Below are 19,392 nucleotides of genomic sequence, written 5' to 3' on the forward strand. Positions count from 1 at the left end.
AGAAAGATACTAGGATAGGATTTAGATGGGAGCCCTATGAACTATGATGTATTAGTCACAAGCACTTTTATCCAGAACAGGACAGAAGCAAGGAGGGAGATGTACTGTGTGAGGAAAATGAACCTATCCAGGGTAATTTGAGCCTTAGGAGAGACATTAAAAGGCAGTGGACTGTCATCAGACATCATGGGACAGATTCAGTGGTAATTTAGGGTTAGGAAAGAGATTAATAAGTAAATCATAAATCATCAGTTGACTCAGAAGGTCTAAATATCCTGCAAAATATTTCTTAATGCTCCCCCTTCTCTTATCTCCCTTCCCCTCCTACTTTCCTGTAGGGTAAGTTAGCTTTCTATACCCAAATGAATATATTTGTTATTTCCTGTTTAAGTCAATTCTGATGAGAGTAAGGGTCACTCACCTTCCCTCTTTTCCCCTGCACTATAAAAGCTTTTTATTACTTTTTTGCATAAAATAATTTACCCCATTCTGCCTCTCCCTCTCCCTTTCTCCCAGTCCATTCCTCTCTATGCTTTCTGCCAAATATACTACTTTTAACTTCCCTAACAGGTTTTGTAATTCTAATGAGTTACAAATATAGTCTTTTCATGTTAGAATGAAAAAAAGTTTAATCTTATTAAGTCTCTTATGCTTTCCCTTTCCTGTTTACCTTTTTATGCTTCTCTTGAGGCTTGTATTTGAAAGTCAAATTTTCTATTCTGTTCTGGTCTTTTCAAAAAGAATGCTTAAAAGTCCTCTATTTCTTGAATATCCAGTTTTCCCCCTGAAAGATTATACTTGGGTCAGCTAGGTGGCATAGTGGTTAAATCACCAGCCTTGGAGTCAGGAGTACCTCGGTTCAAATCCGGTATCAGATACTTAATAATTACCTAGCTGTGTGGCCTTGGGCAAGCCACTTAACCCCATTTGCCTGGCAAAAACCTAAAAAAAAAAAAAAAAGAAAGATTATACTTGGTTTTTCCTTGTAAGGTGCTTCTTGATTGCAAACCTAGTTCTTTTGCTCTTTGGAATATCATGTTCCAAGTTCTCTGATCTTTAATGTAGAAGTTTCTAAATCTTGTGCTACTCTGACTGTGACTCCAAGATGTTTTAGTTGTTTCTTTCTGATTACTTGCAATATTTTCTCCATGACCTGGGAGTTCTAGAATTTGATTATAATATTTCTGGAAGTTTTGATTTTGGGATTATTTTCAGGAGTTGATCAGTGAATTCTTTCAATTTCTATTTTGCCTTTTGCTTCTAAAATATCAAGACAGTTTTCCTTGATAATTTCTTGAAAGATAATGTGTAGGCTTTTCTTTTTGATCATGGCTTTCAAGTAGTTCAATAATTTTAAAATTTTTCCTTCTGTGTCTATTTTGTAGGTCAGTTGTTTTTCCAATGAGATATTTCTCATTTGTCTTTAATATTTTCATTCCTTTGGTTTTGTTTTGTTGTTTCTTGATTTCTCATAAAGTCCTTAACTTCCATTTGCTCAATTCTAATTTTTTTTATTCCACAAATTAATCCATTTATTGTTGGACTATGGGCTACAGATAATAGATAAGAAGATTTTACTGGTCTTTCAATTCCTTCAGTCGTCTGATGGCAGATTTGACTGTGACTGCAGAGGTGGTATTGTATGTCCACGCACCACCAGCTACTGTTTTCATACAGGATCCACAATGCCAGATACCCACTTCCCGTCTCTTCATTTTGGTTTTGCTACAGAAGGAGCAGGTATACTTGGCATGCTGGCTAATTTCATTTTTTTTTCACCATTTTTCTGAGGGATGCACCATAACGTGTTCCATATTTACCAACAATCCCGACCTTCTTTGTACGTTTAGCCATGTCGCCAGTCACAGGGCTGCGGCTCAGAGAGGCTCAATTCTAATTTTTTAAGGAATTATTTTCTTCAATGAGCTTTTGTACATCCTTTTCTATTTGATCAATTCTATTTTATAGGAAATTTTTTTCCCTTCAGTCATTTTTTTGGTGTCTCTTTTTTCCATTTGTCCAGTTCTGCTTTTTTAAGACATTCTTCTCATTGGCTTTTTGTATCCCTTTTACCATCTAGCCTACTCTGTTTTTTAAGATGTTATTTTCTTCAGTATTTTCCTGTGTTTCCTTTACCATGCTATTGGCTTGTTTTTCATGATTTTCTTGCATCACTTTCATTTGTCTTCCCTTTTTCCCCTCTACTTCTCTTACTTGATTATCAAAATATTTTTGAATGTTTCCATGGTCTGAGGCCAATTCATATTTTTCTTGGAGGCTTTGGATGTAGTAGCTTTGACTTTGTTATCTTCTTCTGAGTGTGTATTTTGATATTCCTTATCACCATAACTTTCTGTTATAAGAATTTTTTTCTGTTGTTTGCTCATTTCACAATCTATTTCTTGACTTTTAACTCTTTGTTAAAATGGAACTCTGTTTCCAGGGTGGAGGGTGCATTATCCCAAGCTTCATGGGTTTTGTGCAACTGTTTTCAGAATTATTTCTAGGGACTTGTAAGTTTTCAATTCCTTCAAGGCGGTATGATCTAAGGAGATGTTTGTTTATTCTTCTTGTGGCCTGGGCTTTAGTCTGTGGGTGATCATAAACACTCTTTTCTGCCATGGTACTGTGATGAGGGTCCCCACTCCACTGTGGTCACAGGTTCTGGTGTGTTAATGCTCTTCTTCATCCTGGGACTGCCACCAAGGACTGTGACCCAGATCTGAATATAGACAAAACAATATAACCCTGCTTCAGTGCTAGCAAAAAGATTCCTGTAATTTCCTTCTTTTTTTAGGTTTTTGCAAGGGTTAAGTGGCTTGCCCAAGGCCACACAGCTAGGTAATTATTAAGTGTCTGAGGCCAGATTTGGTTGGGTCTATGCTGGCAGGGCCTGAGCTACTCTCACCCTGGTGTGAAAGACCTTTTCTAAATTTCTTTGACTGAAAAATCATTCTACCTGTTCTTTTGTGAGTTCTTGCTGCTGCTGTAGGAATTGTTTCATGACATTATTTAAAGATGTTCAGAGGGGTTTGGGGGAGAGCTCAGGCAAGTCACTGCCTTTTCTCTGCCATTTTGGCTCTGCCCCCCCACTGCTTCATTTTTTATTTTGTTCATTTTAGATAACTTGGAGTTTACTGGCCCCAAATCCCTGGAACTCTTTCTGATAGGCTACAATAGATACCAGGTCAAGTCTCATTTGGTCATTGTTTGGGCCCTGGTTGATTCAGAGTGATTATAAATTGCAATTGTTTCTATTTTGATCAGAGATTCTGAAGGTCTTTCTTTCTCAGATTGATTATTTTTTTGACTTTGCAAAAGTTTCTTGCTTCATTTCTTCTTATCTATCTCATTCATTGAATGGGCATTACATCATTCAAATTGAGACTTGCTGAAGAACTTAGATTAAAAAAACCCATGGTTTCCTACTGCATACTCTATCCACTGCAGCACCTAGTTGCTTCTGAAAGGCATACATAATAGGTTCCTACACATGATAAGACTTCCAAGACCAATAAAAGCTTCCATCTTCACTGAAGTCCATTTGACTTCCCTATGTGATGTTTTTCAGGTCCAGCATCCTTTCAGTTTCCCCACTGGCAACTAGGGACCAGCCCTGCTAGAATTAAGGAACCAGTTCACCCAGGAGGGTTGTTAATATTCTTTTGCCTTCTCAGGAGAGGAATGAAATCACACAACCAAGAACTTTTAGCTTTGGTTTGATTCCATGTCTGAAGGTTTTCTGGGGTTTTGGGAATAGGGACTTTTAGCTACTTGGTAGATATTTTATTGTAACCCAAGTCCCAAAGCCTATTGGTAGGACACTCTCATTTGTATTGTACAGTAGGGTTTTGTTTTGATCTTGTCCTGTGATTTTCTTGGTTTAGGGAATTCCAAATGAGGTAATTATAGGAAACTTATACAGTGAGAGAGAGTTGCCTTGATGGTCACTGAGAGATTAAGTAATTTGCCTATTATCACATAAATTATGTGTGTCATAGGTAGAACTTAAATTTGAGTTTTCTTGATTAGGAGGCCAGTGCTCTATCCATTATGAAATGTTACCATTTATGCTAGATAGTGTATATAGTTTATTTACTGATTGATTTGATGCTAAGGAAAACAACAATTGTTTGTGCTATCCAAGCACATGTGTTTGCTTCTGTGGAAAGCCAATTCCTCAATGGCAAGGTCATATAATCCAAATTCACTGAAATATAATAAGATCAGAAAGGGGCCCATAAAATTGTATTCTCATTGGGTAAATTCCTCCAATTCACACACATATAAACTGATTCCTAGAGTGGGGTTTAAAGTTGAGTTCATGGGGCAGCTAGGTGGCGCAGTGGATAAAGCACCAGCTCTGGAGTCAGGAGTACCTGGGTTCAAATCCAGTCTCAGACACTTAATAATGACCTAGCTGTGTGGCCTTGGGCAAGCCACTTAACCCCATTTGCCTTGCAAAAAAAAAAATAAAATTGAGTTCATGTTGGTAAATGCCCCAATCCACATACCATAGACAAACACTAGAGTTGAGAGAGAGAAGGGCAATGACTATGAAAATTTTTATAGAGTGGCATTTATCCAGCAAAGGCTAGATGACCACTTATAGGGAAAGTTGAAAAGTTGCTTTTTTTTCAAAGACAGGTTGAACTAGAAGATCTCTGAAGTTCCTTACAACTGAGACTCAGTGATTGACTCTATGAGATAAAATTTCTTTTCTCATGGAGCTCACAAATCTAATAAGGGAGATAAGCCATATACACAAATAACTATAAATATAGATCAAATGTGATAATTGTTCAAAGCAAGGAACAAATCAAGTGCCATGAAAGATGAAAGGGAAAACATATGTCCCCAGTTCTTAGAACAATGTTTACTACATAGGTAGCACTTGATAAATGTTTGTTGATTGAATGACAGACTATTTCTAATCTAGCCCCTTGAGCTCTTCTTATCTCCTTTATTTTATATGGGAGCTGACCTAAAACTTGGAACTGTCAGTTCCTTAGATAGGGCAGAAAAATAATCCCCTGTGATGTGTAAAATGAGGGGCTGAAAGAAATGGACCTTAAGGGCTCTTTCAGCTCTGAATGTATAATCCTGGGATTGTAAATTGCTGCTGTTCTGCAGAGCCCCCAGGGACTGAGCTTCAGTTTAAAAGAAGGATTCATATAGTAACCATCTGGCTTTCCTGGAAGGGAAATTTGAGCTGCCAGATTTCATTTAAAAGCTGTTATCTGTGTTCATGCACCAAGGGCCTCAGGGGCTCCCTTGTAATTAATCAAATAAGTGAGTGAAATTAAGAAACAGGGATCCTAGAGGACACATAGCCTTGGGAAGTCTTTATTTCCCACAGTGGGTCATTCATTCATTCAATTTTATATATATATATATACATATATATATATATATATATGTATATATATATATATATATACACACACATATATATGCAAGGTCATGTAAATAATAATAATATTTTACACTTGTGTTTGTGCTTTCCCCCCAAGACTTTACATTTCATAGCTTAATATATTTATTATAATTGATGCATTTTTCCATGGATATATTGACACATATTCACTGATACATTGGCTATAATAGACTTTTTCAATGGAACATGGATTCTCATTCTCAATGACACATTAACTCATTTTAGTCTCAGAATAACCTTTAGAGGCAGGTGTCATTAACTCTGTTTTACAAGTAAGAAAACAGACTCAGAAGAAAAGCATTCTTAAAAGAGGATTTTTCTTTGGCAAGGTCAGTATTATTGGAATAAATCCTTAGTCTGTAAAGATAAATTACACTGAAGGGATGGCATTTATTTCTCTAACATCTGGTCATCAATGAAGTCACTTCCATGCTCTTATTAGCCCTATCTTATATATAAGTATATATGCACGTGTTATAATTACTCAACCAAATAAGAATAAAATCCTTCTTTTATGGAGACTAAGATTTGGGGTGAAATTGCAATCCTGATAATCTTCAGGCTGGTGTTGTTTTTATCCATTAATGAAGTGCATTCAATTAATTAACATTTATTAGATTGCTACTGTACCAGTGACTGTGCTATCAATCAATCAATCAACAAACATTTGTTAAGGCATTATTGTGCTAGATATTGTGCTGGGTGAGACAAGAGTGAAATCATCCCTGCCTGCCCATGAGAATTTTACATAATGTTGGGTAGTACATCATGTGCATGTGTAAATATGTACATAAGTAGCATATAGCTACTAAGGAGACCAGAAACTCAAGTAGATATTCCAAGAGTTTATCAGATGGCTATTTCTCTGAACTTAGATTACTGGGACTGGGTTTTTGTGTGCTTCTGGGAAAGAAAAGTCAGAAGAGAGTTTCTGCTTCATCCTGATGATAAAGAGTGGAGAACATCAAGCCATGTATCTGCTATGTATACAATCTGAGATTCTCTCCTGAAATCAGATTGGATGTCCCATAAGCATATCAATATATCTATAGCTATATCTATGTATACATGCATACATATATACATTTGTAAATGTATACATGAATGTACTTTTTACAATAAATATGCATGTAAACATCTTTATCTATCTACCTGTCTATCTATCTATCTATCTATCTATCTATCTATCTATCATCTATATCTATCTACAGAATATAGAGGCTGCCAAATTCAACATCCTCATTTTACAGTTAAACAAAGTAAAACGCAGAGAGGTTAAGCAGCTAGATACAAAACTCAATCAATTGCAGAATTATCTGCATAGAACAATCATTGAGCCTAAGAGGGTTGATGAATTCACCTAAGGAGGGAGTGTGAAGGAAGAAAGTTCAGAAAAGAGTCTTGGGAGGTACACCCAAAGTTAGTAAGCATGACATAGATGGTAAATCAATACAGTGAGTCTAAGACTGAGGAGTAGTAAGACAGGTAAGTGGGAATCCAAGACAGAGTGGTGCTGTGTAAACCCAGAGAGCTTGAGAAAAGAGATCTGGAATTTCAATTGTGGAGAAGAGGATAAAGAATCCATTAAGAAGTAGAATTACTTTGATGCAGTGAGAACCAAGCTAAGATATGCTGCTGTTTTTTAATCATTTAGTCATGTCCTCATAGACTTGTTCTTGGGGTTTTCTTGGCAAAGATAATAGAGTGTTTTTCCATTTCCTTCTCCAATGTGTCCTCAGTTTACAAATGAGGAACTAAAACAAATAGAAGTTAAGTGACTTGCCCAGGATCACACAGCTAGTAACCATCTGAAGCCAGAGTTAACTCAGATCTTCCTGACTCCAAGTCCAATATTATATGCACTGTGCCACCTGGTTACCCCATGTAAGTTAAGATTAAGCAGTAATTAATTTTTTTAATGGATCAATTTATCAGTATTTGTTAGGAGGAACTTCACTGATGAGGGTAGATTATTAAGATGTTCTTTACCTGGCATTACATGCTATTCTTCCAAACTAGATGTCTGCACCATCTTATATAATGTGGAAGATCCTGGTAGCTATCTCTCTTTGATACCCCATTAAAAATTCTTACATCCCCTTATATGTCCAAAGTTCCATCCTACATCATTCTAAGTTCAGGCATGCAACATAAAGAATCAAAAGACAAAAAATACAGCATCATAGTGTCTGATAAGTCTAAAGTCTTATATTGGGGGGGGGTCTCTCTCTGACAAAAATTATTGAAAAAGTACAAAACAATTTGGCAGAAATTAAGTTTATAACAACATCTCATACCACATACCTAAATCAGTTCCAAATGCACATGTGAGGTAGATGTAAAATATCACTTTAAAAACAAAATTTAAAAGAGCAAGAAGAAAGACTGCCTTTCAGATCTATTGACAAGGGGGAAGTTCATGCTTAAATTAGTGATAGAGAGGATCCCACAAGGAAAAAAATGGATAATTTTTATTATATGAAATTAATGTGTTTGTATAAACAAATCAAAGGAGTTAAAACTAGAAGGTAAACCGGTAAATGGAAAATAATTGGCAGATATTTCTCTGGCAAATAGCTCATCTCCAAAATATATAAGAATCTGATGCAGATTTCTAAGAGCAAATCGTTACCTAACAGATAAAAATGGTCAAAAGACATGAAGTTTTCAAAAGTTTTCTAAAGGAAAAAACTCAAACTATCAATAATTATTTATGATGCAGCAGATTAGCTCTGGGTCTCATGTCTGGAAGATCTGAATTCAAACCCAGGTTCAAACGCTTACTATGTAATTTTGGGTAAGCCACTTAACTTCTGTTTATCTCAATTTCCTAGTTTATAATATGAGAAAAATAATAGTACCTAATTCTCAGGGTTGTGAGAATCAAATGACATAATTGTAAAGCACTTAGTAATAGTGGCTAGGACATGTTAAGTATTATATAAATTTTAACTAGTATAATACAAAAATACTCTAAATCACCAATAATTAGAGAAATTCAAATTAAATTAACTTTGAAGTTCTACTTAACACCCATTTAGATTGGTAAAAATGATAAAAGAAGAAAATGACATGTGTTGAAAGGACTGTGGTAAAGTAGATACATTATTGGTCTTTACGTTATTTTTTTTAGGGTTGTTTTTTTTTTGCATGGCAAATGGGGTTAAGTGGCTTGTCTAAGGCCATACAGCTAGGTAATTATTAAGTGTCTCAGACCAGATTTGAACCCAGTTACTCCTGACTCCAGGGCTGGTGCTTTATCCACTGTGCCACCTAGCTGCCCCTTATTTTATTTTATTAATGAAACTAGAAATTAGTCTGACCATTCTGGAAAGCAACTAAGAATTTTGCTCAGCAAGTTATCAAAGCATGTATACCTTTGATCCAAATTTACCACTATTAGGCCCATATCATAATGAAATCAAAGAAAGAAAGAAGACAAGGATTCATATGTAGAAAACTATTTATAGAGATTTTTTTTTTTGTGAGAGTTAAAACTGGGAAACTAAGGAGAATTCAACAATTTGCTATTGGCTGTTCAGTCATTTTTCAGTCACGTCCAACTCTTCACAACTCCATATAGGATTTTCTTGGCAGAGATACTGAGGTGGTTTGCCATTTTCTTCTCCAGTTCATTTCACATTTGAGGAAACTGAGGTGAACCAGGAGGCCCTGGATCACACAACTAGAAAGTGTCTGAGGCCAGATTTGAACTTGGGAAGATGAGTCTTCCTGACTTCAGGCTTGGTGCTCTATTCACTGTATTATCTAGTTGTTCCCTATCATCTTTCAGGGAATAGGCTAAACACATTTTGGTAAATGGGTATAATGAAATATCATTGTGACATCAGAAATGATGAAATGGACAATTTTGGGACTGGGAACTGGGAAGTTCTCCATGAACTGTGATGCAGACTAAAGTGGACAAAACTAGAAAAAATTTTTTAAATGGTAACATTTTGGAGAGAAACAACTTTGAAATATTTTAGAACCCTGAGTAATGCAGTGATTAACCATGGTCCAGAAGTCTGATGATAAAATACACCTCTCACTTTCTCACAAAGAGATAATGAACTTAAAATGCAGAAACATACATTTTCAGATATGAACAATGTGGAAATTTACTTTGCTTAGACAATTTAGCTAAATATCGAGAGCTTTATTTTTCTATTTTTTTAAAATAATTTGCTCAGGGTTTTGAATGGAAGTATTGGGAGGGACAGTTTTTTTTAATGATTACTAATTGAAAAAAATGAAATAAAACTATGTTTAAAGAATACTTTCAAAGCATATTTCCCAATTGAATTTTCAGTAGGTGTACACACACACACACACACACACACACACACACACACACACACACACATATATTTATATATAATTAACTCATTGAGGTCCATTACTAGTTATCAGGAAATGGTAAAAGGGACTTCTGTGGGAAGTTGGATTGATGCTACTTAAAGTGCTTTTCAATTCTGAGGCTATACAATTCTACCACTTTCTCATTCAAATTCCCTTTCTCTAGTTTATTGATTCTTTCTCCTTTTGAAGTTTAATTTCTTGTCTCATCATTGTCCTCCCAAGACCTAAACTTTCCTAATGCTGCTTCAAAAGGTGGCAAAGCATCAGTCTTATGCAGGGATTGATTTACATGCGTAGCATTCCCTTGACTGAAAGATTTAGAGCATCTGATGTGAAGCCTGATGGATATAATGCAAACCTGACATTTATTTTTGATTCATTAACTAAGAGATAGTACCCTTCCTTTGCCCTATAGAATTCTCTGAAAGCCAAATTGTATTTATGTGATGGGGGAAGAGCAAATTTGGATGTTCAGGGAGTGGAAATGTAGGCTTGTCATAATTTAAAATTTAATCTGCATTATTAATATTTTCTCCATCAGGATCTTAAGTCTAGACAATCAATAACAAAAAATTAAACTCTGATTTGTAGGCTTTTCTGATTTTCAAAGTATAAATGCTCACACTGAAAATTTAACTCCCTGTTCTCATGAGCCAGTTCAAGCTGGCTTCAGTGCAGTCTTGGGTGAGTGAGTAGGGGATGAATTTGGGGACCCTACAGATAACTTTTGAGTGAGAGTAGAGTGGGCTTAGAATCTTAGAGGGTATTTATTGTTTGAGAACCAGAACTTGATGTTTTGTCCTTCATTCTCTCTTTTTTTTAAGTTTAATTTCTTTTTTTTTTTTAGGTTTTTGCAAGGCAAACAGAGTTAAGTGGCTTGCCCAAGGCCACACAGCTAGGGAATTATTAAGTGTCTGAGGTCACATTTGAACTCAGGTACTCCTGGGCCAGTGCTCTATCCACTGTCCTTCATTCTTGTTTTTTTGTTTTGTTTTGTTTTGTTTTGTTTTTTAGGTTTTTGCAAGGCAATGGGGTTAAGTGGCTTGCCCAAAGCCACACCAGCTTGCCCAAGGCCACACTTGTCCTTCATTCTTGAAGAAGACTATGATATTAGGGAGAGGATGCCTTGACAAGCACATGACTTGGATTTGAGTCAGGGGGCTGGACTAAGTCATTAGCCTCACTTTGTCCTCCAGAGTCTTCTGGATCTAGAGGCCAGATATGAATCAGGATGACTGGAGATGGCCCTGGATGTGAGGCAATCAGGGTTAAATGACTTGCTCAAGTGTCAAGCGTCTGAGACTGGATTCAAACTCCCATCCTCCTGACTCCAAGGCCAATGCTCTATCCATCGCTCAGAACTTGCACAGTGATCAGCAGAACAATCTAAGATTGTTGAGAGTCATGTTTAGACAGACTGATCTTCACTTAATTTTTTATTCAAGGGAACTTATTTAAGATAGTGATTTGCCTGTCCTTCCTCCCTTCATTCCCCATTCATCTGATCAGTTGTATATATGTTAAGTCCAAACTTACTTTTAAAGTTTGTTTTCATTTCTATTCAATTAATATTGAAAGCCAGTATGGGATAAAAGTGGGCTTGACAACAGCAATTTTTACTTGTGTCTAGTTCATTATTGAGAATGGGATTCAAGAGAGAGGACAATGGCTGGCATATTAAACACACACACACACACACACACACACACACACACACACACACGGATGCCAGAGGACTAGATTCTCTGTTTTAAGTCATGAGATTTTTTTTTCCTGGCTGAGGACCCTAGGGCTAAATGAAAGAGTATATAATTGATTTTATTTTTATAAATTCTCAAAGTGGGTAAAAGCACAATTACAGTTTTTCCTTAAGAAAAAGGTTATTTGAGGGACACCTAGGTGGTGCAGTGGATAGAGCACAAGCCCAGGAGTCAGGAGGATCTGAGTTCAAATTTGACCTCAGACACTTAATAATTACCTAGCTGTGTGACCCTGGGCAAGTCACTTAACCCCATTGCCTTGAAAAAACTTTAAAAAAAGGAAAAAGGTGATTTGAGCACTAGTTTTTATTTGGTAGGGGACTGGTCAAATCACAGGGGTAGGTAATATGGTTTTTCTCATTGGTCTATTCTGCCTGCACTCAAGAAACCTTCCATGGGTGGGTGGGGGGCAAATCCTGGGGTAGAGACTAGAAAAGAAGTCATACCATAGGAAGAGAAGTGGTAGGAAAAGATAGGCTATGTCTGTATTCCAAAGGTGGGGACCAGAGGGAAAGTCTCCTAATCTTTTCTCCCCTCTATGTAGGTGTGCTTGTAGATATATACACAGTAATTTTAGGAGGGGACACTAAATCACATATCAAATAAGTCTATTTTGTTTGTGCCATGTATCATACCCATAGTCCCCAACTTATGCACAGAAGGAAGGAAAATATATTTTCTCTTCTATTCCTTAGGACCAAGATTCTTGATAATTTGAATTACATAGACTTCAGTTCCTTCTTTCTTTCCTTCTCTCCTTTCCTCTTTCCTGTCTTTTGTCTCTTTCAACACTGAGATTCTGTAATTCTGTTTTCTGCTACACAGCCCACAAGAGACTATGTGACCTCTCCAGGCCTACTTCAGAGATTGTGCAGTGTTAGGATAGCAACGGGACCCAGGCGTCCTGCTTCCTCCCTCTCTCTCCCCCACCTGCTGCCCAGATCCCTCATGAAGCAATCTGGGCTGCAGGAAGTAGCCAGGATGAGCTAATGCATGCATTAGGAGATAAAAGCAGTCTCAATGGACTCTTCACTTAGGACCATTTGACAGTAATAAAGCAAATTAAAATCCCTTCAAAGGTCAATTGAAACCTCTTTGCTTCCAATTCCCTTTGCAAATTGATTTTATTTTTGCTCTTGGGGTCAGATTGGAGGCCCTGTTAAGTGGTAAAACCACGGAAAGAAATGACTCATGGGAAACTTAGAATGAAGCACCAAAGTCTGGAATCCAGCTCTGTGTGGGCAGGGAAGGGAGAGAAGATGGAAATTCATTGTAGCGGTTCCTGTCTTGGCTTTTGGCCACCTTCTTATGGAAACTCTTCTCCTTTGGTTTCCATGGAACTATCCTCTCTTGGTTGTCTTTCATCCTCTCTGACTATCTTGCTTGTCCTCCTTCTTCCTACAGTTCAAAATATAGATATCTTCTCCCTACTCCCATCCTTTTCAGAGTTCTTGTTCCATTCTTGCCCAAGTGTCTTCTTTTGGAGGGTTCTACTCTAAGGGCTTTAGTTATCATCTTTATGCATATATGGGGCAGCTAAGTGGTACAGCAGATAGCACACAGAACTTGGAGTCTGGAGATCTGAGTACAAATTCTACCTCAGACACTAATTATGTGGCCTGGAGTAAGTTGGTTAACCTCTGTCTGTCTCAGTTTTATCATCTGTAAAATGGGGACAATAATAGCATCCATCTCCTAAGGTTGTTGTAAGGATCCGATGCTATATGTTTTACAAATCTTAAAGGCTTATATAAATACTATTATTATTATAATTAATAACTGCAAGATTTATAGCTTTAGCTATGATCTCTTATTGGGTCTTAGTCTTGGCTTTATAGATACTTTCAAGATAACTCCATTGATCACTGTATTGATCTAGTACTTCCTAAGAATTCTATTCAATGGAAAATAGAATGTTTCAATAGAAAGAATGATTACTCTGGGGTCAGAGAATCTAATCTTGTCTTTGACTTTTCTATATGTATAGTAAAATAAGGTCACTTATGTGACTTAGACAAGTCACTTAATCTCTATCTATCTCAGTTGCCCAAGTTATAAAAAGGGATAATTATAATAGCATCTACCTCTCAGAGTGGTGGTGAGGATAAAATGAGAGAGTGTAGACAAAGTACTTTGCAAATCTCAAGGAACAATGAAATGTTAGTTATTGTTCTTTTTTTTTTTTTTTTTAGGTTTTTGCAAGGCAGATGGGGTTAAGTGGCTTGCCCAAGGCCACACATCTAGGTAATTATTAAGTGTCTGAGGTCAGATTTGAACTCAGGTACTCCTGACTCCAGGACCAGTGCTCTATCCACTGCATCATTTAGTTGTTACCAATAACAGCTCTTAAAAGTGAAATTAGTCCTGATTTCTGGACCAGTGTTTCTAAATTGTGCTTAATAATGTAAAGTCAACTATGCTATCTAATCCAATCTAGGAAGCATTTTTTTAAGGATTTATTTAGGCATGTGCTACAAAGACAAAATAGAAAATATTTCTTTTCTAGAAGGAGCTTAAATTCTATAGGAAGATACAGCATGTAAACAAATAAGCATATTTGTGATAATTTTAGAAGAAGTCATCCACAACTAAAATGATCCAAAAGGTTTCCCTAGGAGGTGGGTCATGAGTCTACTTTTTTGGACAATGCTGCAGATATTAAAGCTAAAGGGGTGTATTTCAAGTGAGTGTATTTCAGGCACGGGGGACTGTGTACCAAGTCACAAAAGTAGGAAATGGAATTCTGCGTTGGGAGAACCTCAGGGAAAGCAGTTGGCTGGAACATAAGAGTACATGAATAGAAATCATTTAAAATAAACTTGTAAGAGGAGGATGAAAGTAGATTGTTAAGGGCTTTAAATGCCATGTTGGGAAATTTGCATTTTACTTAAAGGTGGTGAGGAGTTAATTAATCTATTTAAGCAAGGAAACTCCATGATCAGATTTCTGCTTAAGGAAGATTAATGAGGAGCTCTGTAGGAACATCAAGAAAGATTCCATAACGATAGTTTATATGAAAGTGAGAAGTACCTGATTGATGATGAGAGTTGTGTGAATGGAGAGAAGGGGTGGAGGGGGAAATGAGAGGTATGCTGTGTAAGTAAAAGTGATGAAACTTGACAAATGATTAGAAAGGAACAAGTGGTGAGAAACAGGAAAAAGGCAAGTAAAACTGAGAGATTATGAATCTAGGTTAATGTGGGGTTATGTTGGTGACTTTTTTTTTTTTGGCAAAGCAATGGGATTAAGTGACTTGCCCAGGGTCACATAGCTAGGTAATTATTAAGTGTCTGAAGTCAAATTTGAATTCAGGTCCTCCTGACTCCAGGGTCACTGCTCTATCCACTTCGACACTTAACTCTTCCCACTCTACAACTTAGTTGCCCTGTCTTGATGACTTTAAGAGATACAGAGAAATGTGGAGAAATGGTAAGCTTAGTGGAAAAGATAATGAGTTTTATTTTGAATATATTGAGTCCAAGATGCCCATGGGACATACAGTTGGAGATACTTAATAGCTGGAATTGGAGACTTAGGAGTATGAGATATGAAAGAAGGATGGAAACTGAGAAAAGAACACGGGATTTATTTATTTATTTTTAGGTTTGAAGGACACTTTATTCAAATATAAGTATTTACTGCCTGTATTATTGTGCTCATTTTATAGATGAAGAAACTAAGGTTCAGAAAGACAAAGGATCTTGTTTTTGATCATGAGTTGATAAGTGTCAAAAATTAATACTCAAGGTCCTTTCATGCTCTAGGTGTTCTGACTCTATGACTAGTAATCTTTTCCCTGTCTTTTTTTTTTAAAGATTTTATTTATTTTGAGTTTTACCATTTTCCCCCTAATCTTACTCCTTCCCCCATCCCAAAAGAAGGCAATTTGCCAGTCTTTACATGAACATGGAATTTATTAATTAAGAGTTAATTGATCACTTTGGAGAAAGCAGTTTATTTGAGTCAAGTCAGAAGTCAGATTGTGGTGGGAGAAGTAGAAATGGAGACAAATGGAGATGAGTTTTTCTAGGAGGTTGACTGAAATTTAGATTAGGTTTAGATTGAAGGGATGGGAGGGTCAAGTGAAAATTTGCTTTTAAGGATAGAAAAATATTTTATCTTATAGAATGGGAGAGATTGAGAGAATGGGAGTGAAGGAGAGACACAGAGAGAGACAGAGACAAAGAGAGAGAGGCAGAGATAGAGACAGAGAAAGACAGAGAAATGCATGATAGAGACAAGAGAGGACAGGATCAAGGACACAAGTAGAAGGGTTGGTTTTGGTGAAGAGAATGGCTTGGGTTGGTAACAAAGATTAGGTATGATCTCCAAGGGGTTTCAGGAATAGAATTACGGAGAAGAGAAGCTTCCTACAGAACTTCCCTATTTTCTTGGCAAAGGAGGAAACAAGACTCTGTGCTGAGAGGGAGGGGGTGAAGAGAAGACTCGGCACTGTCACTATGAGAATTTGATGGTTTCTTTTTGCTATGTTGATATTAGTGAATAAACTATTTTCCTGGTTCTGCCCATGTCATTCAGCATCAGTTCATACAAAATCTTCTCTTCTCTGTCTCTTTACTGCCTGGCACATAGTAGGTTAATTAATAGAATTAGTTCATTCAACTTGATGAGTGGTCATGGCCAAATCACTTCTCCTCTTTAGACCTTAGTTTTCTCATTTCTAAGGTGTCTTCTAGCTTTAACATCCTGTAACTACATCTATGAGTCATGGACCAAATACCAAGTATCAGGGAAAAGGAATGTCTTTGAATTCATATTTTTTTAGGGTTTTTTTTTTTGCAAGGCAAATGGGGTTAAGTGGCTTGCCCAAGGCCACCCAGCTAGGTAATTATTAAGTGTCTGAGACTGGATTTCAACCCAGGTAGTCCTGACTCCAAGGCTGGTGCTTTATCCACTACGTCACCTAGCCGCCCCCATGAATTCATATTAATAAAGGAGATTGAATTAATGGAATTAGATTAATGGCAGAGAACTACAATAGGCTCAGAATGTATTACCATGAATCCAGCCAATTTTCTCTCTACCTCCTTAATAACACATATTATAGTATATATTTAGAAGTGAGTGAGTGAGAGAGAGATCTCAGTGACTATTTATATAAATCTCATATTAAAGAGGGAGAAAAGAAGTTTGTATTGAGTTCTAGTGTCCAGAATTTCTATTGTCATACTGATGAGTCTGCAAATGAAAAATCATACTTCTTGCTTACTGTGAGACCAGAAGTAATCTTTTTGGTAATTTTTTCAGTAGTATCAAGGTTAATGGAAACCCCTTATTCATTTTCAATGAGCATGTTCATATATAATCCCCTCATTTTCTCTTCAGTTTCTGGCACATGTAGATTTAATTTTTGTTGTTCAGTTGTTTCAGTTGTGTCTGATTCTTTGTGATGCCATTTAGTGTTCACTTGTCAAAGACACTGGGTGGTTTGCCATTTTTTTCTCACTTTACAAATGAGGAAATTGAGGCAAACAAAGTTAGGTGACTTGCCCAGGGTCAGATAGCTAATATGAGGCAGATTTGAACTCAGGAAGAGGAGTTTCCCTGACTGCAGACCCTTACACTCTTTCAGCTGTCCACTCCCCTCCCGCAACATGTGTTATTTAATAAATATTTGTTGATGGGTTGATTGACTGATCAGTTTCCCTTTTGTAAAGTTGCTTATTTCAGAATCTAACCAAACAAGCTTCTAGTTTATAGTAGAGAACTATTGTCCTGAGGTCAGAAGAAAGTGGCCTGGGAGTAATAGATTGAAATGACTCTTTATGTGGTCTGTGCACAGAACTATTAGCAATTGTGTCTGTGGAAGGAGAATACACACACAGAGCACACAATAAGGCCTAGCTATGGGGTTATCTCTGGGTCTCATGTTATGAAAAGAAAACAGATCTACTCACTGGGCAGACTTGATGGCTTGCATGGGAAGTGGGCCCCAGGAGGTTTTGAGAAAAGCATCAGAGTTAGGAAGCTCAGAGTCATCTACAAGTCTGAAATTCAAGGTTATGAAAGCGTACACATCTCTCTTTCCCTGGGGGTGGGATGGGGGTGGGGCTGGGGAAGGGAAGCTGCAAAGGAAAGGTTTTCTTCCTACTTCCTAGTTGCTGATCTATGGAATGGGAATTGGAAAGCAAGGCTACCCATTCTGTTGGAAACCCTCCCTAAGCCCTGTACAATGGGCTAAAGCTATATATGATAGACAATGGTCAGATTGTGTTTCTAGGGAAGTAACTTGCTCTGCCATATTAGTAAGCATGGCCTGATGCTTGAACAGAATTTTTGCCTGAATTGTAAAGAGCTGGAAGAGATCCTGGGGAAAAGATGGTCCAATTTCCTAATGTTATAGATGAGGAAATGAGTCTCAGAAAAAAAAAAAGTGATTTTTTTTCAAGCCACATAGGTAGTAAGTAGCAGAGATTTGAGTTCACATTCTTTGGATCTAAATCCAACATTCAGTTTTCTTTCTTCTTTGGACCAGCTAGTTTTGGCTTAATGTGGTCTCCTACCTTCATCTTCTCCATACAGGACATCTCCATACTGTCCAATATGAGATGATCATTCATTCATTCATTGTCATTCAGCTCACTTCTATTCCATTCCTAGCTTTTCTTTCTTACCTGCCTTAATTAAGGAATGAGCATTGCCTTTGTCATACTGAGACCTGATAAAAACATTAGCTTAAAAAGACTAAAGTCTCCCATTGCATCCAGGGCCATCTGCAGTCATCCTAATTTATATCTGGTTATTGGACTCAGATGTCTCTGGGGGATACAGTGAGGTTGGTGACTTTGCACTGTCCTCACTCATTTAGTTTCAATTCATTTGCAAGAGATGGTGTCACATTCCTGATGTCATGATTCTCTTCAAGCACAAAGAACAAACAACAACAACAACAATTAAGCCCACATTATATGTGAATTGTACTAGGGCTGAGAGGGATATAAAGATGTATAAAATCTCTACCATCTGATAGGAGAGGAATAATAAGCAAAAAAAGAAACAAGAAACCTCTAAGATAGAAGACAATAAATGCATAATAAAGTCACAAGAAAAGCTGAGAAAGTTCTGTAGAGGGTAACTCACATCAAAGTAGAGAGGAGTAGGAAATGCTTCATGGAAAAGTTAGTTTTGGTATTTGCCATATGACAAATGGGTAGGACTTCAATAGGGAGAGATGTGGGAGGGCTTTCAAGGCCTAAGTAATAACCTGAGTTTTGTTCTTCATTCTTTAAGAAAACCATGATATCAGGGAGGTGATGCCATGACAAGCACATGAATTGAATTTGAGGGAGGGTCTGCTGGGCTAATTCACCAACCTTTCTCCTCCAGAACTATCTGGGTCCAGTGACCAGATATGAATCAGGACAACTGGAGATGACCTGGATGTGAGGCAATCAGGGTAAAGTGACTTGTTCAAGGTCACACAGCTAGTAAATGTCTGAGGCTGGATTTGAACTCAGTTCAGTCTCAGTTTAATTCATCAAACATTTATTAAGCACCTATCACAATGTCAGACCCTGTCTGAAGCACTGGGGATATGAAAAGAGGCCATTAAGGAGCTTTTGATCTAATGGACTCCAAGTGTATGCTCTATTCATGACTATTGCCCCAGTTGCCTTAACTGGGCCTTGAGTTCATATTCCATTTCTGCTCCATACTCCCTATATGATCTTAAGTAAGTCACACGATTTCCCTTAGAACTCTGTTTCCCCATCTATAAAGTGAAGGTCAGATTAGACGACATCTGAGGTTCTTTCCAACTCAATCTGGTCCCTGATCCAAAAGTGGATAAGCCAATGATAAAGGGTGATATAG

General features: G+C 37.2%; 1 protein-coding gene and 1 pseudogene across 1 annotated transcript in view; one reads left to right on the forward strand and one right to left on the reverse strand.

The window, feature by feature from the left end:
• The window catches only part of POMC (proopiomelanocortin), a 59,184-nt gene that overhangs the window by 7,885 nt on the left and 31,907 nt on the right, over positions 1 to 19,392 (forward strand). The gene's annotated exons all lie outside the window — the stretch shown is intronic.
• LOC141515547 (large ribosomal subunit protein eL43-like) lies at positions 1,523 to 1,871 on the reverse strand (annotated as a pseudogene).

Source organism: Macrotis lagotis, chromosome 1 (assembly GCF_037893015.1).
Source record: "Macrotis lagotis isolate mMagLag1 chromosome 1, bilby.v1.9.chrom.fasta, whole genome shotgun sequence".
In the NCBI taxonomy this organism is placed as follows: domain Eukaryota; kingdom Metazoa; phylum Chordata; class Mammalia; order Peramelemorphia; family Peramelidae; genus Macrotis; species Macrotis lagotis.